Below are 23,403 nucleotides of genomic sequence, written 5' to 3' on the forward strand. Positions count from 1 at the left end.
GATGGAGGTGGGATGGAGGCAGGATGGAGGCGGGATGGAGGTGGGATGGAGGCGGGATGGTGGGATGGAGGTGGGATGGAGGCTGGATGGAGGTGGGATGGAGGTGGGATGGAGGTGGGATGGAGGCGGGATGGAGGTGGGATGGAGGTGGGATGGAGGCGGGATGGTGGGATGGAGGCGGGATGGAGGCTGGATGGAGGTGGGATGGAGGTGGGATGGAGGTGGGATGGAGGTGGGATGGAGGCGGGATGGAGGTAGGATGGAGGTGGGATGGAGGCTGGATGGAGGTGGGATGGAGGCTGGATGGAGGTGGGATGGAGGCTGGATGGAGGCTGGATGGAGGCGGGATGGGGCTGAATGGAGGTGGGATGGAGGCGGGATGGAGGCGGGATGGTGGCTGGATGGAGGTGGGATGGAGGTGGGATGGGGCTGGATGGAGGCTGGATGGAGGCGGGATGGAGGTGGGATGGAGGCTGGATGGAGGCTGGATGGAGGCGGGATGGAGGTGGGATGGGGCTGGATGGAGGCGGGTTGGGGCTGGATGGAGGTGGGATGGAGGTGGGATGGGGCTGGATGGAGGCTGGATGGAGGCGGGATGGAGGTGGGATGGGGCTGGATGGAGGCGGGATGGGGCTGGATGGAGGCGGGATGGAGGTGGGATGGGGCTGGATGGAGGTGGGATGGAGGTGGGATGGGGCTGGATGGAGGTGGGATGGAGGTGGGATGGAGGCGGGATGGAGGTGCGATGGAGGTGGGATGGGGCTGGATGGAGGTGGGATGGAGGCGGGATGGAGGCGCGATGGAGGTGGGATGGGGCTGGATGGAGGTGGGATGGAGGTGGGATGGAGGTGGGATGGAGGCTGGTTCGCAGCCTGCCCCCAATTTTTCCGATTTTCACAACAGACCCGCCTCCAATCCCGCCCACTGAGGCCAATTAAATTCGCGGCCTAAGTTTGGTCTAACCAAGGTTCTATACAAGTTTAACAAAACTTCGCTGCTTTTCAATTCTATCCCTTTAGAAATGAACCCCAGTGCTTGGTTTGCTTTTTTATGGCCTGAGAGACAGAACACAAGAGAAAAGTTAAACCTTACCTGAGAGTTTCAGGTTCTGCAGCAGTGCCAGCTGGGGGTCAGGTTCAGGGAAATAGTTGTGCTTGACTCTGATTATCAACCCTCACTTTCACAGAATGGATTGTTAGCTATTGGCTGATTCAAATCACAAGTAAAACAGGTGGAAGCAGCTTCCAATGGCATTCAAAGCCGTTTTCAGTACAACTGACAAACCCCACTTCAGGCTAATATCAGGAATGAAATAGGATCAGACAGTGTCACACTTGTTTGAAGCTATGGCTCGTTGTTTAACTACACTATTAACTCTGTAAGTGCCGCGGTTGGGTTTGCTCGGCTGTGGCTGTGAGATTTTCAATGGTTATCTCGGCCATTACTGGCCAGCCTGTTCTCAGCCAATTGTCTGACACCCACCAATACAGATGTGGAATCCTAATTGATTCCGGAGCTTTCGCTGCCACAGCTCCGCTTCCTCCTCTTCCGCTTCCTCCCCTTCTCCTTCCTCCTCTTCCTCCTCCTCCTCCTCCTCCCTCTGTGAGCAGCTTGTCCCCTTTGCTGCCTCTGCTCCATCTCCATGTTATGCTGCAGCCCAAGGGGGACTGCAACAAAACCCTCAGGACTGGGAGCAAGTGGCAAGGGATCTTTTAACATCTTACCTGAAAGAAGGCACCTGCGACAATGTAGCACTCGCTCATCGCTGCACTAAAGTGTCAGCCTAGATTATGGGCCCAGGTCCTGGATTGGGCCTTAAACCCACAGCCTTCTGACTCAGAGGTGAAAGTGTTACCACAGCTGACTCGGGCTGGATTTTTGAACAGGCTGAAGAGACTTAATGGCCTACTTTGGTTCCTATGATTTTCCTTTGAATCGGCCCATTTTGGGGTGAATTTGAGCCAAAACAGAGTAAAATGGGGCAAATTAGCCGATCGCCTCAAAAGTACTGCTCTAACATAGTTCTGGTATCATCCATTTAAATCCTTTTTGCTCCTTCTCCAGTGTCTCTATATCTTTTATATAATATGGAGACCAGAACACTATACAGTACACTAAGTGTGGTCTAACCAAGGTTCTATACAAGTTTAACATATCCTCTCTGCTTTTCAGTTCTACCCCTTTAGAAATGAACCTCAGTGCTTGGTTTGCTATTTTACGGCCTTGTTAATCTGCAGCACTACCTTTAGTGACTTGTGTGTCTGCACCCCCAGATCCCTCTGCTTCTCTACCCCAATTAGGCTCTTTCCAATGAGTATGTGACCTCCTTAATTCTCCTACCACAAATGCACCCTCTTCCACAGATCGACAGTGAAGTATTTTGCCAATTATACGCCCATGCTATAAGTTTCCACAGCCTCTCATGCTTAAAAAAGATTTCCAGCACCTTCTGTCCATGGGGACTGAGTGATGTTTGCAATCGTGTGGGTTCAGGGTTCTGAAGACATTCCCACTGTAAAACCTCTTCAGATTGCACAGTTCTATTCATTGAATTTTAGAATCTTATGAACAAATGGAGGCCATTTGGCCCATCGTGCCTGTGCCGGCTCTTTGAAAGAGCTCCCCAATTAGTCCCACTCCCCTGCTCTTTCCCCATAGCCCTGCAATGGTTTCCTTTTTAAAGTATTTATCCAATTCCATTTGAAAGTTGCTATTGAATTTGCTGCCACCGTCCCTTCAGTCAGTGCAATCCAGATCATAACAACAATTAGGTGCTGTACGAAAGGCTGATATTTAGAGATATTTAGTAGATGAGAATCATATACATATAAATTCAAGTGTAGCCATTGACCAAATAATATTACCCATAATTACTCCTGGGTAACTAGAAAGCTAAGATTTATTCAAAATGCAGCTGCGAAGGACAGTCAAAAACAGTTTGGGCTAAGTTTTGATAACAAACAGCCACAGGCTGCGAGTGAAGGTTAAATTGCTAAAACAAAATTATGATGCTAAGTAGAAATTAGAATTCGCTTAACAAAACTAATGGCAACAATATTTAAAGGATTATTAGTATAAGGATATAAAATGAGAGAGATCATGGAAATTAAGGTATTTATCTGGTAGATTAAAGTGAGATAATCTGGCTACCTCAAGACTAGTGAAACAGCGCTGATATGGGCCCTTGGTGTAAAGGCCTTGTACCAGGGAGGCAGGAAATGAAAGAGCTATGGTAAATTCCAATGGGGTGAAAAACTATAAACAAGATAACAAGACAGCAGGATAGGGTTGTGGAAAACTATTGAAAAAGGAGTGACCAAGATGCTACCCTTAGTCTGAGTGACAATGGTGTTTTGACCATTAGAACCAATTAAAAAAGGTGATTTTGTTAAAGACCATATATGGACACTGGCCAAGCCAACTTTTGATAAGAAAAGGGTTAAAACCTCAATATTTGAAAAACAACTTTACACAGACTTACTGTGAGAACAAAGGAACAGACTTAAGACGACGTCATCTGTGTCCGAGAGGTTCCAGAGACCGAGGGCTGTGAGCTACTCATTAAAACTATCACCTAATATTAAGTATATTACGCTGTAAGCTTAATAAATCTTGATCTATTGCTCAAACATACTGGCTGCTGCCTATTGGTGTCTTGTCCAAGAACTCAGAGATCATTATGATCTTACAAATTGGCACCCCAGATGGGACAAGACAAAACGGCTGGTATTGTGTAATAGATCGCACCTCGAAAGTAGCTTCCTGATCAGCTGCTGCTCTTGAGAAGAGATAAACCCCATGGGGAGTGGGGAGTGCCCGTGAATTGCGCGCCGATAGTTATTGATGTTAGAGGTCTGTTAGGAAAATCACCAAATGGCTAGTAAAAGTTTTGTTAATGCATATAAGAGCAAGTTAGACAGAGGCGCCTGTGCGGAGGAAGTACAGGTATTATTGATGGAATGTTTAATCAAAGGAGACCGAGTCCCCTTTGAAGAAGTGATAAACTTTATTCCGGAATATGTGAATCAGAAAAAACACGACGAGTTAAGAGAGAAACATAGCCAGGTGGTTAAACATAAAGTGCAGGAGAGAGAGGGAGACATAGAGAAGGAAAAAGATCTAATTTGCAGGCTAACCAATCTGAAAACTCAGCAAATGAAGGGAAAAAACAGGGATTTGGAAAGCCAGGAAAAGCTGCTGAGACGCTGATTTAAAAAGATGAAAAAAAGAGAGAAACCTAAAGTTTTACCGACATGGAAGTTATTGACATCTGTGCCGAGACAAATAAAACACAAGATTTGCTGAGTGAAAGGAACCTTAAAAAATGCTGGAATTTCAGTTTGTGTGAAAGTGTGTGTTAAAGTATGAAAGTTTTCCTGACTATGAATGTTTAAGAAGTTACAGTATTTCTTTTTGCTGAAAGTTTGTCTTTAAAACGTGTTTGTTATGTGTGTTTTAGCTCCACCCACGTGTCTGTGTTAAAAGCGTTTAACCCTTTTGTCTTGTCTTCGATTTTGGAAGTTTTAAGAATGTGTGAATAAGATTGTGCACCCAGAATTGGAAAAAAACTTTGAACTACAATTTAAGTTAAGTTGGCGTGTAAAAACTGAGGAGAAAAACAAAAGGTTTGTTCAACAAAAGATTAAGTTTCAGTCTAAGATTTAACCTTGGAGTTGCGGTAGCTATGGTGAAATTTTTCTCCAGTTGTGTTCAATGTTTTTACAGTTTTTTGGAAAGGCATCTGAAGAAAGGACAATTAGAAATATGATGTAATTTACTGTTTTCTGCAAGCATATGCTAATTTGTTCTGTTTGATCTGTTCTGTTCTTGTGTAGTTAAAGGTTGAAAACACAACTGTCTTTTTTGATCGGGAAAGTTTTTTTAAATTTACGTGAAGAGCCTGACAATGTTCTTAAAAACCTGCAAAGGAGTTAACCCTTTCCACTGACAGCTGTTTAAGTTCACCAAGCAACAACTTTAGTAGGAAATTTAAAGATATTGGACATTATTAAATTTAAGTTTCTTAATTTTAAGTTAATATTTCCCCAGAGTGACAGAAGGAAAATTATGATTTGATAAATTAACCCCTTGGGCTCTTAAGCAGAGTCACAATGGATTCTCTTCTTTCTTTTGTTATATGGAAGTTAGCTTGTAAACTAATTGCAGCACTTCTGTCTCTAATGTTAAAACACTGTGTAAACCACCTAGCCTGGGAATCACTTGTTTCTGAAATTGGAATTGATAAGATAAATTGATAGAAATGAAATTGAACATTGAGAAAGCCTGTCAGTTCAACAATACTGCTGTTTAGATTTTGGGATAATTTTGAAATAACAAAATGGACTCAGACAGTATGGGCTCAATTTTAACTCAGCCGTCAGGCAGGCTTTGAGGTGTGTGTGGTGTTAAAATCGCAAAACCTGGGGGTCGGGAACCCCCCCACCTGGTTCCCGACACCTAGCCATTTTAACCCAGGCATGTCTGATGGTCCCGAATCAGTCCCGCCTGCAACAGGTGAGACTGATCTTTAGGGCCCTTAAATAGCACTAATTGGCCTTTATAATCCCATTTTAACAGGCCCTTGCCTGTTCAACCCTTTTCCCACGTAAAACACGCCTGGTGGGGATCACATCTGTGAAACCATTAAAGAGGAGATTTGATCAGTCATCATTTGCAGGTGGCAGGACTTTGTTGTCTCAGGCCTGGGGCAACTTTTACCAGGCCTAGCCACACCTGTGGAAGGTTGGAGCCTCACACACTTCTCCAGTGTGACCTCCTGTGAAACCCCTCTTGCCACCCTCACTCAGCGCTTCCTCAACTGAGGCATCTACCAGAAGCATGGGAGGCTTTTTTTCCTTCCCTTCTTGGCATTAGAGGACCTCCAGCACCAGGCGCGGCAGCAGCAGAACCAGGAACAACAGCAGCACCAGCAACAGCAGCAGCAGCAGGAGCGCCAGGCTGCTGCTCACCCACCTGAAGCTGCACAGGCCAGAAGGGGCCAGTGCCTGGAAGCCCGTCGGCGCAGGAGATACCCCCCAAACAGGGTCTACAGACACAGGGTCAGCTACCTCAACATGACTGAGCAGCAGTGCCAAAGGCGGCTCCGACGTTCGCGACAGGTAATGACTGACATCTGCGCAATGATACAGCAAGACCTGCTGCCCAGAGGACCAGGTGGACATTCCTTACCAGTGGCCATCAAAGTCACCACCGCACTCAACTTTTTTGCCTCAGGCTCATTCCAGGGATCAGCAGCAGACATCAGCGGCATCTCCCAGTCAGCCGCACAAACTTGCATCATGCAGGTAACCGATGCCCTCTTTGCCCTCGCGCACAATCACATCCATTTCACCAGTTATCGTGCAAATATGATGGCGCGAGCAGTTGGATTAGCTCATCTGGCAGACTTTCCAAGGGCACAGGGCGTCATTGACTGCACACGTGGCCCTTAGGGCACCCCATCGCAATCCAGGTATTTTTGTCAACCGCAAGGGCTTCCACTCCCTTAATGTTCAGCTGGTGTGTGACCACAAGAAGGAGATTTTGCATGTTTCTGCCAAGTACCCAGGCAGTTGCCATGACTCCTTCATACTGCGCCAGTCTAGTGTGCCTCCGCTATTCAGTCCACCAGACCAACTTCACAGATGGCTGCTTGGAGACAAGGGCTATCCCCTGAGGACTTGGCTACTGACGCCGTTGAGGAGACCAACCAATGAAGCTGAGGAGCGCTACAACTCCAGCCACATTTCCACTAGATCCATAATCGAGCAAACCATCGGCTTGCTGAAGATGCGCTTCAGATGCCTGGATAGATCAGGTGGAGCCCTACGGTACTCAGCAGCCAGGGTCTCCAGAATCATCGTGGTTTGCTGTGTACTTCACAACATGGCACAGCGTCGTGGCTTGCAGATTCCTGAGGACCAAGTGGCTCCTCACATACCCTCCTCAGATGATGATGATGATGATGAGGAGGAGGAGGAGGAGGAGGAGGAGGGCGAGAACGAGCATCCTGCAGAGGCCCATCAACCAGCGGCAGCATTACGCGAGAACATTGCTGCCCGGGATACAAGGAACGCACTCATCCTGGCCAGATTTGCTTAACCTGGTAAATCAAACTCTTTTGCCTTGCAGCTACTTACCTGAGCATCGACAATGGCCAAACCCTGTGGATTCCAAGCTATTTGACCAACATCTTGACAACTGCAAGTAATCCTAAGCCCTCAATGTGAAAGCCCCATTCACAAAATGACACGCGCCAGAACTGCAGCAGTTGCCATCAGAATTTTTATGCAAAACAAACAACTGATGGCATTTTTACAAAATACACATTTCACCCAAGTGACTACCCTTGTGACTATTTGTGCTTTATTTTCCTCTTACGCGTGCTCCTACGTAGTTGTTCCCCTGTGGCTTCAGCAGATGTGGAGGCCCCTTGCTCACTTTCCTGCTGCTCCTGTCTCGACACCTTTGGCGGGCGTCCTCTGGAGTGGCGAGCCTGTGAGGGCTTGTCAGCAGTCTGCTGCTCCTGCGGCTGTGCAGGGGTTGAGACCTCTATCTCCGTTGGGTGTGGACTCCGGCGGGGCTCTGACCGAGGGCTCTGCAGTGGCATGGAAGTGTGAGCACTTGGAGAGGAGCCCCCACTTCCTTGAGGTCTGCCACCAACCTCCCTCTCATGGAACAGGTCCCCCTCAGTGCCTGCAAGTGGCTTGAGAGCAGCTTGCTGCACATCAGGGGGGCCATGGGGACCCGTATCTGCAATGGCAGTCCTACTCAGAAGGACTTCCATGAAGGTCTGGTTTCTCTGTTCAATAGATGCCCATCGCTCCTCAAGAGATGTCATTCTATTCTGAACACTCACCATGTTTTCCATACCCTGGCGACTAACCTCCTCCATGGCCATAGCCCTCCTCTCCTCTACCGTAGCCCTCCTTTCCTCTACTGTAGCCATCCTCTCCTCTACGGTAGCCAGCCTTACCATGGAGGTAGCAATCATTTCCACGTAGGTAGCCATCCTTTCCGTGTTGATGCGTTCATGCGCCAATGACTCCACAAAGGCTCTGCTCATGTTCGCTATGGACTCCTCCATTCGCTCCACACTCGCAGCGACCCTGGAGACAAAACCTGCCAGAGACTCCTGCATCTGTGCATGGAGTTCCATCACCATTGATCTTACGGATGTACCCAGAGGCAGAGGGTCGACATGCAGCTGAGCCGAGCTGGCAGATTCCTGCGCCCTCCGACGAGGACTCTCCACTGCTGTCCCTGGCTGCACAATCTGCTGATGCTCACTTGTGAGCTGTGATACACCAGGTGACAACTCTACTCTATGTCCCGAAGGTCCCACCGAGGTGTGAGTGCCTGCGCTGCTGCTGGGTGCGCTTATTTCTGCTGACGCTGCGCCCTCAGAGGTTGCAGATTCCTCTGAGGAGTCTGGCATCTCAGGCTCTTCCTCCTGCACACTGGGGCTCTCGATGGTCCTGTGGGGGAGTCAAGGAAAAAGTTAGAGATGTGATGCCAAAGTTACATGCACATTGCATTTTGCAGATGATCATAAGTCCATATGATGTCGCTTCAGAATCATTATCAGCGACTCATGCAATGCCAATGAGAGAGATGGAAAACTATTCTGTCACCAGCTTGCGGGGATGCCCCTGTCTGTCCTTCCCCAACTTCCGCATCTCTGTCAGCACCGACAATCTCCAGGACGGCTTCCTCCCAGGGGGTGAGCTGGGCTAATGAGGGCGGCCCTCCTCCTGTCCTGGCTCGCTCTCTCCTGTTGTGAGCTCTCTTTTCCTGCAATGAGGGAGACAAGTGGAGGCTGAGTGAGAATGAAGGAGTGAATGCAGAGATTGCATAGCATAGATACTTAGAAGGAGACAAAGATGGAGTGAGGTTGCAATACCAAGGGCCCTCACTGTGTGTTGTCAGTTGTGTTCAAAGCATCAGAGTGAGAGGGAGTGTGAGGGCTGCATGATGGTATAGTTCTGTGAATGTGAGCATAGAGAGACAGGGAATGGTAAGGGTGCATGGATGTGAGTGTCTAGTGGGATGTGCAGGAAGAGATTGCTAAAGCTGAGTGCTGGTGAGGAAAGGCAATGGGGATCAGATTGAGGGTGATGGAAACATCATACAGTACTTACTATTCCAGTGCGAAGATGGTCATGGAATCTTTTCCTGCACTGCAACCACATTCTTCGTGTTAGCCCCAAGGAGTTGACTTGACCTGCCACCTCTAGCCACACAGCCTTGGTCTGGCTGGGAGGCCTCTTCCTCCCTGAAGAAGGGAAGAGGACCTCCCTGTGGGCCCTAGCACCATCCAATAATGCCTGTAGTGAAGCCTCATCAAATTTGGGCGCAGATCTGGCCCTCCTGCTGGCCGTTCCTCCTGCAGGCTCCTGTGTCATCTTACTGTTGAAGGTTGGAAGCCTGCAGAGGAAGCAAGGCTTGCTGTGGACCTTAAAAGCAGCAGCAATGATGACATCATATTCTGCAACTTTCTGACTGGAAATACTCAATTGCCAAGGCTTCCCACACGCTGGAAATCAATTTGCCAATTGTGTTAAAATTGCATCAATCTCATAGACCCATTTACAATTGTGTCGGAATCACTAAATTCGGGGAACCCGCCAATTCCCCGCGCCTGAACTAAAATCGACCCCATAATTCGGAGAACCCGACAAATCCCCACACCTCAGGTAAAATTGACCCCTATATATTGGGTTACTTTTGGGAAAATAAAAGATCCTCTAAAATAATGATAAATAAAAAATGTTAATAACTTGGACCAAGTGAGAATGTTTGATCTATGTTTTCAATCTTAAATATTGTACTGGACAGTAAAGTTCCTCCAGGGCTCATGAATGAGATATGAATGGTAATTAATTGGATATGTAAAATGGAGAGAGGAAGTGGTTGAGGGTGTGAGATAGAAACAGGAGAATTACACCACCAATTGAGAATTTTCCAAACTTTCTAGTAAAAGTCAGGAAAGTGTAGTTAAGAATAGTAAATTGATAGCTTTCTCTTGGAGACATTTGTGACCCTGCCTATAATGAACTTTTTAAGAAAACTGAATTTTATAGTTGTGGTAAACCACTAATCTGCCTGTACAGAACATGTCTGGGCATGCTTCAGCTGGCTCCGCCCCTGGCTCCACCCCTAAGCCCAGGTATAAAGGTGATTGACCTCCAGTCCCCCTGGCTTTAAGGATCGGTCTACCAGCAGAGGCATGCTCGTATTCTTTTGTTAATAAAAGCCTACTTGTTATAAGTTTAACTCTTAGTCTTCTGGAGTTATTGATGGCGCATCAATAGTCCAGCCACTACCCAAGACATTGGGAAGATGAACAAAGACCTCCAGACAATCTTTTGATAAGATCACCTGAAAGCCCAAGAATGGCTTGTATCGGAGGGCACGTATGGCACGATATTGAGATACCGATATGAGTGTGCAAATGTGATTTGTTACGTATGAAGCAACAGCAAGACAAGAAATGGTTTATGTGACTCAGGAGAGCGAAACAACTTGCACTCCATCAAGAAACTATCTAATTAATGAAACAATCAGAATAGAGTTAAACACACTGGTACCTGTTAGAGGGATTGAAATTGAAGTTGAAATGGAGAGTTACATGGAATTTGGATTGGGACAATTGAGGGTCAAGGAGAAATCATGTTTAGTAAGAATTATCCACAAGATGGATATGAGTAAAAGAGAGATCTGGAGAATCTTTTAAGTCCATGATTTGTTGATTAGATGTTAAACTGTAATGTCGCGTGAAATGATTGTAAGACTGAATTTAACTGTGACTGTAATAATTGTGTTTTGTAGGTAACAGAGTGTGGGGAAAAACCAGTACGAATCCAGTATGAGGTGATTTTTGGTGGTGCCTCCTGTGTCACTACTACTGCAACTACCGTGCTTTACAGGTCTAACAGGACCTGTCCCATCAACCAACATGTTTTACTCAATATCAAAACCTATGCTCAAGTGAAACTGACAGTAAATGAGATACTTAAGTATGAGCTACACACTATGTGGCACAATTTGGATACTACATTCCCCTGTTGTCTAAGGGTTTCAGTGAGCTCGTGATGCAACTGAACTCCTCCCTAAAGCATTTTTATGATTTGGAGCAAGATAACTCGAGAATGGATATTGAAATTGACAGCATAGAGGACAACTCACACTGGTGGGATATTGGGCTTAATATATCAGCACACCCTTAGATTCATATTATTTCACATGCTCTGGTAGTTCTCCAACTTGTAATGGTTGTGTATTTGATATATGTATATACCTATGTAGTAAGACTTTGATACAGAAGCCAATTGTATACTCATGCCTATGACCAACCAACACTAACAAATTAATTGAGCACACCGAAAGAGAAGATCTGAAGCAATGTAGAGGAGACCCCAGGTAGGGTATGATCAGAAAAGATAGAAGAAACAGAGGATTTCCCAGGCGGGGCAGAATTGGAACACCGGAACAGTGAATTGAATTTAAGTAAATTCTAGCAAATCTCCTCTGCCTCTCCAAGGGCTTGACGTCCTTCCTGAAGTACGGAGCCCACAACTGGACATAATAGTCCAACTGAGGCCGAACAAGCGATTTATAAAGGTTTAGCATAACTTGCTTGAAAAAGCCCAACCGCTAGCCCCATTAATAAGACGGTTCTCTCTTCAGATGTATTAGTCAGTTTTTTGTGAATTTCCAAGATTTAGTTTGTCTGACAAAAGATCACACAGCTGGAGACTAACTGAGATATTTACTGCTGCTGAGAGAGACAAAATACACGAGAAAAGTTAAAGCCTTACCTGAGAGTTTCAGGTTCTGCAGCAGTGCCAGCTGGGGGTCAGGTTCAGGGAAATAGTTGCGCTTGACTCTGATTATCAACCCTCACTTTCACAGAATGGATTGTTAGCTATTGGCCGATTCAAATCACATGTAAAACAACAGGAAGCAGCTTCCAATGGCATTCAAAGCCGTTTTCAGTACAACTGACAAACCCCACTTCAGGCTAATATCAGGAATGAAATAGGATCAGACAGTGTCACACTTGTTTGAAGCTATGACTCTTTGTTTAACTACACTATTAACCCTGTAAGTGCCGCGGTTGGGTTTACTCGACTGAGGCTGTGAGATTTTCAATGGTTATCTCGGCCATTACTGGCCAGCCTGTTCTCAGCCAATTGTCTGACACCCACCAATACAGATGTGGAATCCTAATTGATTCCGGAGCTTTCACTGCCACAGCTCCGCTTCCTCCTCTTCTGCTTCCTCCTCTTCTGCTTCCTCCTCTTCCTCCTCCTCCTCCTCCCTCTGTGAGCAGCTTGTCCCCTTTGCTGCCTCTGCTCCATCTCCATGTTATGCTGCAGCCCAAGGGGGACTGCAACAAAACCCTCAGGACTGGGAGCAAGTGGCAAGGGATCTTTTAACATCTTACCTGAAAGAGGGCACCTGCGACAATGTAGCACTCGCTCATCACTGCACTAAAGTGTCAGCCTGTAGGAATGTCTAGTTCCTATCCAAAGACTGAGGTCCACTCAGGTGATCAAACAAAACGAAGTTTAATGGAAACTAACAAGTTTAAACAAGTAACTGCAGGAGAACATTGAGTGTAGGTCTGTTCAGTTCGGAGGCTCCGTGAGGACTGCTCGGGCGGTCCCGTGGTTGACGTCATGACGTCATCACGTTCTTCCCGCCAGTGGGGGATCACGTGATGAACGGTGTGACGTCATCACGTTTACCCACGCTGTTAAAGTAATCGCGCTCTGTACAAGTAAACAGCATAAATAAAGATACAGACTCAGGCTGTAGCTAACATGTTGTTAAAGTGAATTATATACAAACGATCTGAGTACTTTAGTGGCTCCACCACATGCACCCCCCCAGAATTGTCTTTAACAGCAAAAGTGAGATGGCGAGGAGGCCTGACAAGCCTGTCCGAGCGACTTCTGTGACCCTGAAGTGGAAGCTGATGGACGGTGGTCGAGCTGGCAGGCGGTTGTGGTGGATCTGGCACGGCGACTGTAGGCGGTCAGCCACGTTTTGATGGTGGAGCAATTTCGACTGGGCGGTCCAGGTCTAAGTGTGCCGGCTTCAACCGGTCAACTGAAATGTGGTCTGGTTTACCTCCGATATCGACCGAAAAGGTTTTGTCTCCCGGCTCTATGATGCAGAAGGGACCAGTGTAAGGAGGCTTGAGCGGATCCCGGTGAGCGTCGTGGCGGATAAACATGTACTCGCCGCTTTTCAGTTCAGTTGGGACGTGAGAGCTCTGTAAGCCGTGATGCGACGTAGGCACTGGGGCGAAACACCTGGCCGCTTCCTGGTGGCTGGCGAGTTACTGGGATGCGGACCATGGCTCTGTTGGAGATGGGAGGAAATCTCCTGGTACTCGTAGTGGCTGGCCATATACGAGTTCCGCCGAGGACGATTGCAAATCTTCTTTGGGCGCCGTACGAAGACCCAAAAGGACCCAGGGAAGTCTGTCCACCCATCCCGCGCCTTGAAGACTGGCCCGCAGAGCAGCTTGGGGCGACCTGTGGAATTGCTCGCACAGGCCGTTTGCCTGTGGATGATAGGTGGTGGTGCGATGTAGTTTGGTGCCGAGCCCCTGAGCCACAGCGTTCCAGAGCTCAGAGGAAAACTGCGGTCCACGATCGGAAGAGATGTCCGCTGGTACCCCGAAATGAGCAACCCAAGAGGAGATGAAAGCTCTGGCTACGTCTGCCGAAGTGGTGGAAACCAAAGGAACTGCCTCAGGCCATCTAGTGGTGCAGCCTACCATTGTGAGGATGTGTGTAAAACCTTGAGAAGGTGGAAGCGGCCCCACGAGGTCCACATTCACGTGGTCGAATCGACGCTCCGGAACAACGAAAGTGGTCAATGGAGCTTTTACATGACGCTATACCTTAGCCTTTTGGCAGACCACGCAGGTGTTGGCCCAGTCGCGGACATCCATGTGCATACCCCTCCAGACGAATTTTGACGACATCAGCCTTTGCGAGGCCTTCATGCCAGGGTGTGACAACCCGTGTATGGCGTCAAACACTTTACGGCGCCAGGCAACTGGTACGATAGGGCGGGGAACTCCCATGGAGACATCGCAAAGTAGCGTGGTGCCTGCGGCATGGAATTTGACGTCGGCCGCTTGGAAGCTAGAGGGGCTGGTCCTGTATGCTCAGACCTCTGGGTCCGAGGCTTGATCCGCAGCCATGAGGGCATAGTCGATTCCGAGTTGGACTGCGTGAACAGTCGCGCGGGAGAGGCAACCCGCCACCAGGTTGTCTTTGCCGGACAAATGCTGAATGTCCGTGGTGAATTCTGAAATGAACATCAGGTGACGCTGTTGCCGAGCTGACCACGGTTCGGCGGTCTTGGCCATAGCGTACGTTAGTGGCTTGTGGTCTACAAAAGCCGTGAACGGACGTCCCTCTAGTAAGAACCGGAAATGGCGGATGGCTAGAAAAAGGGCCAGCAACTCCCGGTCGAAAGTGCTGTACTTTCTTTCATTTTGCCGTAGTTGACGGCTGAAAAACGCCAGCGGTTGCCACGTCCCATTCACCCACTGTTCCTGCACTGCGCCGACTGCGTAGTCCGACGCGTCGGTGGTAAGGGCAATGGTGGCACCTGGAAGCGGGTGCGCCAGCATGGTAGCGTTGGCCAAGGCGCCTTTGGTGTCGACGAACACCCGGTCCATCTCGGCCGTCCAGCTGATCGGATCCTTACCGGACTTGGCCTTGAGGGCCTCGTACAAGGGCTGCATAAGCAGAGCCGCCTTAGGGACGAACCGGTGATACAAATTGACCACCCCGAGGAACTCTTGTAGGGCCTTGATGGTCTGCGGGCGCGGGAAAGATGTAACCGCCTCTACCTTCGTCTGTAAGGGAATTGCGCCGTCTGATGTGATGCGATGGCCCAAGAAATCAATCTGCTGCAGGCCGAACTGGCACTTGGCCGGGTTGATAATCAAACTGTGTTGACTGAGGCGTGTGAAGGGGGTGCGCAAATGGCAGAAGTGCTCCTCTTTGCTAGGGCTGGCGATGAGGATGTCGTCGAAGTAGACAAAAAGGAATTTTAGGTCCCGAAGCACGGAGTCCATCAAGCGCTGGAAAGCCTGTGCAGCGTTCTTCAAACCAAACGGCATCCGCAGAAATTCAAACAGGCCGAATGGGGTGATAACTGCGGTTTTCGGGACGTCTTGCGGGTGCACAGAGACCTGGTGGTATACATGGACGAGGTCGACTTTTGAAAAAAAGGTATTTCCCGCCAAATGGGCCGAGAAATCTTGAATATGCGGGATCGGGTACTGATCGGGAGTAGTGCCGTCATTCAGGCATCGGTAGTCGCTGCATGACCGCCATCTGCCGTCGGGTTTTCCGAACAATGTGGAGAGGCGAAGGCCAGGGACTATTCGACCGGCGAATAATCCCCAGCTGCTCCATCGTGTCGAACTCCGCTTTCGCAGCCGCGAGCTTGCCGGGTTTGAGTCGTCGGGCCCGTGCGTAAACCGGGGGGCTGGTAGTGGTGATGTGATGTTCTACACCATGTTTAGTGGCCGAGGAGGAGAAAGTGGGCCTGGTCAGATCCGGGAACTCTCCGAGGAGGCGAGTGAAGTCGTCTGGAGGTGGGAACGCACAGGAGACAGTGCGCGGCACGGCGTTACCGCGGTGGCACGGGATGGAGTGGAACGTGGCCGCATTGATCAACCGGCGGTGCCGGACATCGACCAGGAGGCCGTTGGCGCACAAAAAATCCGCCCCAAGGATGGCCTGCGTGACTTTAGCTGTGATGAATTCCCAGTGGAAGCGCTGGCCGCCGAAACACACCTGGAACCGCCGCCTTCCGAAGGTCCAAATGGCCGCGCCATTAGCCGCTGCGAGGGCGGGGCTGTGGCCCCCAGCTAGTATATTGAGATTTGACACAGGTAGGATGCTACACTGCGCCCCGGTGTCGCAAAGGAAACGTCGACCAGATAGGGAGTCGGTGATGAAGAGAAGCTTCCCCGAATTTCTGATGGCCATCGCAGCCGCGGGGCGCTCGTTAGACCTGATCCTCTTTCGTCAGGGTGGCTGTAGATGTTTTTTTTTCTTGAGCGAAAAACTGCAGGGAGGGCGGCAGCATCTCGCTTTTGCGCCAAAACGGGCGTGGTAGAAGCACAACCCCGCTGATTGAGGAGCTGGAGCAGCGTCTCCGGGGGATGGGCACCTCGTGGCAGCGCAGTACTGCTGTGTCACTGCGAAAATCTTGTCCGCTTCGGCAGCAAGCTCCGTGCAGTCTATGACTTCGGACCTGGCTAGGGCAGCCTGAACTTGCTCTGGGAGTAGGCTGAGGAATAGCTCCCTGAAGAGGAAGCATTCCGGTTCGGAACCGAGGAGCGTGAGCATCTGGCTCATGAGCTCGGACGGCTTGGAGTCCCCGAGGCCGCGCATAGCAAGCAGCCGGTGGGCGCGCTCCAACTTCGTGAGCCCGAAGACTTGCAGCAACCGCACCTTTAACGTGTCATACTTGCGATCAGTAGGCGAACTACCGAGTAGGCTGACGATCCGCGAGGCTGTGGCGCTGTCGAGGGCGGAGACCACATAATAATAATGGGTCTGATCCGCAACGATGTCCTTGATGGCGAACTGGGCTTCAGCCTGGATGTACCACGCGGCTGGTTGTTGCTCCCAGAACTGCAGTAGCTTCAAGGTAACGGCGTTCGCTTCCATGTTGAGTATCTTCTGCGAAAACCGTTCGCAAAAGTCAGGGTCACCAATGTAGGAATGTCTAGTTCCTATCCAAAGACTGAGGTCCACTCAGGCGATCAAACAAAATGAAATTTAATGGAAACTAACAGGTTTAAACAAGTAACTGCAGGAGAACATCGAGTGTAGGTCTGTTCAGTTCGGAGGCTCCACGAGGACTGCTCGGGCGGTCCCGTGGTTGATGTCATGACATCATCACGTTCTTCCTGCCAGTGGGGGATCACGTGATGAACGGCGTGACGTCATCGCGTTTACCCGCGCTGTTAAAGTAATCATGCTCTGTACAAGTAAACAGTATAAATAAAGATACAGACTCAGGCTGTAGCTAACATGTTGTTAAAGGGAATTATATACAAATGATCTGAGTCCTTTAGTGGCTCCGCCACAAGCCTAGATTATGGGCCCAGGTCCTGGATTGGGCCTTAAACCCACAGCCTTCTGACTCAGAGGTGAGAGTGTTACCACGGCTGACTCGGGCTGGATTTTTGATCAGGCTGAAGAGACTTAATGGCCTACTTTGGTTCCTATGATCTTCTTTTGAATCAGCACAATTTGAGCCGAAACAGAGTAAAATGGGGCAAAAATGGCGATCGCCTCAAAAGTACTGCTCTAACATAGTTCTGGTATCATCCATTTAAATCCTTTTTACTCCTTCTCCAGTGTCTCTAATATATTTTATATAATATGGAGACCAGAACACTATACAGTACACTAAGTGTGGTCTAACCAAGGTTCTATACAAGTTTAACATATCCTCTCTGCTTTTCAGTTCTATCCCTTTAGAAATGAGCCTCAGTGCTTGGTTTGCTATTTTACGGCCTTGTTAATCTGCAGCACTACCTTTAGTGACTTGTGTGTCTGCACCCCCAGATGCCTCTGCTTCTCTACCCCAATTAGGCTCTTTCCAATGAGTATGTGACCTCCTTAATTCTCCTACCACAAATGCACCCTCTTCCACAGATCGACAGTGAAGCATTTTGCCAATTATACGCCCATGCTATAAGTTTCCACAGCCTCTCATGCTTAAAATAGATTTCCAGCACCTTCTGTCCATGGGGACTGAGTGAAGTTTGCAATCATCCTCCTCCCCTGGGGCATTTCTTTGGCAACTGGCTATGGATCAGTGAGAAGGGAATGTTAAAGTTATATAACAGCTATTCACTATATATAAATGATCTAGACGAGGGAACAAGATGTAACGGGGGAGAAATTCAGTTGGTTGCGCCACCCATTAGCGCCTTAAGAGGGCGCTAAGTGGGGCGCAAACCAACTAGCGGCCGGGCGCAGCACTGCCCACGCCTCCCGCTAAATTCCGCGGGACGTTAGTGGTGGCGCTAACCGTTAGCGCTGCGCCACTGCCGATGATGTCATCGGTGTGCGCAGTGCCCCACTGATGCCCCGGCCGCAACATTTGGCAGCGCCCCCTGATTTACCGCCGGACGCTATGTCCAACAGGGTCAGTGTGTTGTACCTGTGGCCAGGGAGGTGCAAATTAAAGGCGAGGTGCGGGGCGGCCATTTTTGTTGTTGGCGACCATTTTTGTTGTTGGCCGCCTGCCAGCACCTGCCTGCGCTCCCGTCCCCGGCCTCCTGAACCCCCCCCACCCGCGGAGTGCCGGCTGTGCTCCAAGAGCCCGGCACTTCTCCTCAGTGCCGGGCTCTTTTGCCTGCACTCCCGATCCTCGGGGGCCCAGCTGGGCCCCAGATCATGCTGCACAAGGCCCCTCCCCTTTAAGAAGGGGAGGAAGGCCTGCAATACCGCAGCGTGACATGCCGCAGCGTGTGGCACTGCGGCACGTTGTGCTATGATATTCACTCGCAGCGGTCCAACAGGGATGCGGGGCGCCTCCAGTATCGCCGCGCTTCCCTTTGGGGCGCAAATGGCCAATTTCCGGTGCGGGGGTGCGAATGTTTCCGGGGCGCTACTTTTAGCACCCTGGCGAGGTTAGCGCCCCAAACGGGGCTATATTCAATTTCTCCCCCCAATATCTGCAAGTTTACAGATGACACAATGCTGGGTGGGCGTGGGTGCTGTGAGGAGGATGCAGAGAAACTCCAGTATGATTTGGACAGGTTGGGTGATTGGGCAGATGCATGGCAAATGCATTATAATGTGGATAAATGCGAGGTTATCCACTTTGGTGGCAAAAACAGGAAGGCAGATTATTATCTGAATGGCAATAGATTGGGAAAAGGGGAAGTGCAACGAGACCTGGGTGTCCTTGTGCACCAGTCGCTGAAGGTAAGCATGCTGGTGCAGCAGGCAGTTAAGAAGGCAAATGGTATGTTGGCCTTCATAGCGAGCGGATTCGAGTACAGGAGCAAGGATGTCTTGCTGCAATTCTACAAGGCCTTGGTGAGACCACACCTTGAGTATTGTGTGCATTTTGGTCACCTTATCTGAGGAAGGATGTTCTTGCCATGGAGGGAGTGCAGCGAAGATTCACCAGACTGATACCTGGGATGGCAGAAATGACGTATGAAGAGAGATTGGGTTGATTAGGCTTATATTCGCCAGAGTTTAGAAGAATGAGAGGGGATCTCATTGAAACTTATAAAATTCTAACAGGACTAGACAGACTAGATGCAGGAAGGATGTTTATGATGGCGGAGTGTCCAGAACCAGGGGTCACAGTCTAAGGATAAGGGGTAAGCCATTTAGGACTGAGATGAGGAGGAATTTCTTCACCCAGAGAGTGGTGAACCTGTGGAATTCTCTGCCACAGAAGGCAGTGGAGGCCAATTCATTAAATATATTCAAGAAGGAGTTGGATATATTTCTTGAGGCTAAAGGGATCAAGGGAAATGGGGACAAAGCAGGGACAGGGTACTGAATTTGGATGATCAGCCATGATCTCATTAAATGGCGGAGCGGGCTCGAGGGGTTCGAATGGCCTAGTCCAACATATGTTCTATGTTTCTATAAGTGGCATGGACATTATCTCCCAAACGAGTGCATGTATCCCAGGATGATGAAAGTGTTTATCTCAAGAGTGTATCCTTGCTTGTATAACAATTAAAAGAGTACGCAGGAGACAGAGTTCAGTTAACAGCCATCTTTACTTCCAGAAGAATCTCTTCAACTGAATGCACTCTATTTCCCATAGTGCATTGCACATCACAACTACGGTAAGCTATGTGGGACAATTCAAATACAACATTCAAAATACACAACAGAAAGGTGGAAATTATCGTCCCTTTAAATGAAGTATAGGATTTCTCCTCTCTGTTGTTCAGAACACAGAAGGTCAATGATTACGTGAGGCACTGTAGTCATTTTCTAACTGTAAAGAATTTAATTTGACCGACAGACATGACAGGTTTTACCCAAAAGAAAGTAATAGCTTCCCATACAACCTTTTTCTGGCGAGTACCAGTCAAGACAAAGGATTGATCAAGCCCTGTCTTGTTGGGAGAATAAGAAGGTTCCTCTCCTGTGCCGTCTTGTTCTCAGGTCACATGTAGTTCTCCTGAAAACCCTTGTAGAGTGGGCTGTTTTAATCTACTGTTGAATTTCACACCATATTGGGATGTTATCAATTTTAACAATAAAGAATTTCTTACCATTTACTCAAGCCTCATAGCTTACCAAGGCCATTCTTACTGACCCACGCTACCTACTGTCTCTGTCGTGAAATCCCAGTACGATTTGGACAGGTTGGGTGATTGGGCAGAAACATGGCAAATGCACTATAATGTGGATAAATGTGAGGTTATCCACTTTGGTGGCAAAAACAGGAAGGCAGATTATTATTTGAATGGCAATAGATTGGGAGAAGGGGAAGTGCAAAGAGACCTGGGTGTTATTGTGCACCAGTCGCTGAAGGTAAGCATGCAGGTGCAGCAGGCGGTTAAGAAGGCAAATGGTATGTTGGCCTTCGTAGCAAGAGGGTTCGAGTACAAGAACAAGGATGTCTTGCTATGTTGTACAGGGCCTTGGTGAGAACGCACCTTGAGTATTGTGTGCAGTTTTGGTCACCTTACCTGAGGAAGGCCGAATGGCCTACTCCTGCTCCTATCTTCTATATTTCTATGTTTCTATGCAAACCTGCATCCTGCCAGTATGTAGTAAACAAAAATTCCAAAATCCCATGATTTTTAGGACATGTCAATGAACTAATTGCCCAGCATTCTGAATTGCTCATCACTCAAGTTGACAATTCTGTGTTAGTTTACCAAGTAGTCAAGGGTTTCAAGCCCTTCCTTTTATCCTTCTTTAAAAACAAGTGTTAAAAGTCTATATTGAAAAGTCCAAAAATCAAAAATGTCTCAGAGCGGCTGAGCGGACCTGTGAGGAGCGGGAGCAGCGGCGGCAGTACAAAACCCGAGCCCCAGGACCAGGTAGGCCTCAGAGCGGCTGAGCGGACCTGTGAGGAGTGGGAGCAGCAGCGGCAGTACAAAAACCAAGCCCCAGGACCAGGTAGGCCTCAGAGTGGCTGAGCGGACCTGTGAGGAGCGGGAGCAGCGGCGGCAGTACAAAAACCAAGCCCCAGGACCAGGTAGGCCTCAGAGCGGCTGAGCGGACCTGTGAGGAGCAGGAGCGGCGGCGGCAGTACAAAAACCAAGCCCCAGGACCAGGTAGGCCTCAGAGCGGCTGAGTGGACCTGTGAGGAGCGGGAGCGGGAGCGGCGGCAGTACAAAAACTGAGCCCCAGGACCAGGTAGGCCTCAGAGCGGCTGAGTGGACGTGTGAGGAGCGGGAGCAGCGGCGGCAGTACAAAAACTGAGCCCCAGGACCAGGTAGGCCTCAGAGCGGCTGAGTGGACCTGTGAGGAGTGGGAGCGGGAGCGGCGACAGTACAAAAACCAAGCCCCAGGACCAGGTAGGCCTCAGAGCGGCTGAGTGGACCTGTGAGGAGCGGGAGCGGGAGCAGCGGCGACAGTACAAAAACTGAGCCCCAGGACCAGGTAGGCCTCAGAGCAGCTGAGTGGACCTGTGAGGAGCAGGAGCGGGAGCGGCGGCAGTACAAAAACTGAGCCCCAGGACCAGGTAGGCCTCAGAGCAGCTGAGTGGACCTGTGAGGAGCAGGAGCGGGAGCGGCGGCAGTACAAAAACTGAGCCCCAGGACCAGGTAGGCCTCAGAGCAGCTGAGTGGACCTGTGAGGAGCGGGAGCGGGTGCGGCGGCAGTACAAAAACTGAGCCCCAGGACCAGGTAGGCCTCAGAGCAGCTGAGTGGACCTGTGAGGAGCAGGAGCGGGAGCGGCGGCAGTACAAAAACTGAGCCCCAGGACCAGGTAGGCCTCAGAGCGGCTGAGCGGACCTGTGAGGAGCGGGAGCAGCGGCGGCAGTACAAAAACTGAGCCCCAGGACCAGGTAGGCCTCAGAGCGGCTGAGCGGACCTGTGAGGAGTGGGAGTGGGAGCGGCGGCAGTACATAAACCGAGCCCCAGGACCAGGTAGGCCTCAGAGCGGCTGAGCGGACCTGTGAGGAGCGGGAGCGGGAGCGGCGGCAGTACAAAAACCGAGCCCCAGGACCAGGTAGGCCTCAGAGCGGCTGAGTGGACCTGTGAGGAGCGGGAGCAGCGGCGACAGTACAAAAACTGAGCCCCAGGACCAGGTAGGCCTCAGAGCGGCTGAGTGGACCTGTGAGGAGCGGGAGCAGCGGCGGCAGTACATAAACCGAGCCCCAGGACCAGGTAGGCCTCAGAGCGGCTGAGCAGGCCTGTGAGGAGCGGGAGCAGCGGCGGCAGTACAAAAACCGAGCCCCAGGACCAGGTAGGCCTCAGAGCGGCTGAGTGGACCTGTGAGGAGCAGGAGTGGCGGCAGTACAAAAACCGAGCCCCAGGACCAGGTAGTGATGCGTCTCAATGACTTCAGGACTCGAAGTTAGCAGAATAAAACAAGGCTTTTATTAGCAAAGAAAAGATGCCGGTGTCTGCACCTAGCTTCACCTAGCGTGCTGCTGTTCTACTGCGAGACAAGCCTGGACTTGTCTTAAGTAGGGCCAGGTATGGGTGGAGCCGACACACAAAGGGGGCGGTGCCCTATACACAATACAAGGTACAAACACCCGGAGAAGGCAATACAATATATACAGTTAACTACAGAGTCTGATGAATGGCATATTTCATCACATTCACCCCTTCTACAGATTTAGTCTGTCCGGGGGTGTGATAGTCCTCTGTGACCGACGTAACGGTTGCGGTGCCGTGGGTGCTGGCTGGGTGTCCCGGTGGTCTCCTGGGTCTCTGCCGGGGGCGCCACTGGGGTTGTTGAAGGAGTAGGTGGTGGGGGGGTAGGTGGTGGGGGTACCGTTGGCTGGTGTTCTTCCGGGGGTGATGAAAGAATAGTGGGTGGAGTGGGTGGGTAATAGTTGTTGTGGTTGTTGTTGTTGTTGTTGTAGTCATTGTCGTTGTTGCTGTTGTTACCGGCTGGGGCGAGGTCTTTTATGGACACAGTGTCCTCCCGTCCGTCGGCGTGCCGGACATACGCATATTGTGGGTTGGCGTGGAGCAGGTGCACTGGCTCCACGAGAGGGTCCGTCTTGTGACCCCTCACATGCTTTCGCAGAAGTACCGGACCTGGGGTGGAGAGCCATGATGGTATGGATACGCCTGAGGTGGATTTCCGGGGAAACACAAACATTAGCTCATGAGGCGTGGCATTAGTGGCGGTACACAATTGTGACCGTATTGAGTGGAGCACATCTGG

At 49.9% G+C, this 23,403-nt stretch overlaps 1 protein-coding gene across 3 annotated transcripts in view; it reads right to left on the reverse strand.

The window, feature by feature from the left end:
• LOC147105365 (methyltransferase-like protein 27) overlaps positions 1-23,403 on the reverse strand; it is a 158,789-nt gene that overhangs the window by 119,730 nt on the left and 15,656 nt on the right. Inside the window, exon 1 of one of the 3 annotated variants that reach the window (XM_086011657.1) lies at positions 1,093-1,197. The exons of the other annotated variants lie outside the window; for them this stretch is intronic. The gene's annotated coding sequence lies outside the window, so the exon portion shown is untranslated. Of the gene's footprint in view, positions 1-1,092; positions 1,198-23,403 lie in introns of those variants that run through there. 3 annotated transcript variants of the gene reach the window in all.

Source organism: Somniosus microcephalus, chromosome 18, assembly GCF_052327205.1.
Source record: "Somniosus microcephalus isolate GS21.2 chromosome 18, FLI_Smic_1.0, whole genome shotgun sequence".
Lineage (NCBI taxonomy): Eukaryota > Metazoa > Chordata > Chondrichthyes > Squaliformes > Somniosidae > Somniosus > Somniosus microcephalus.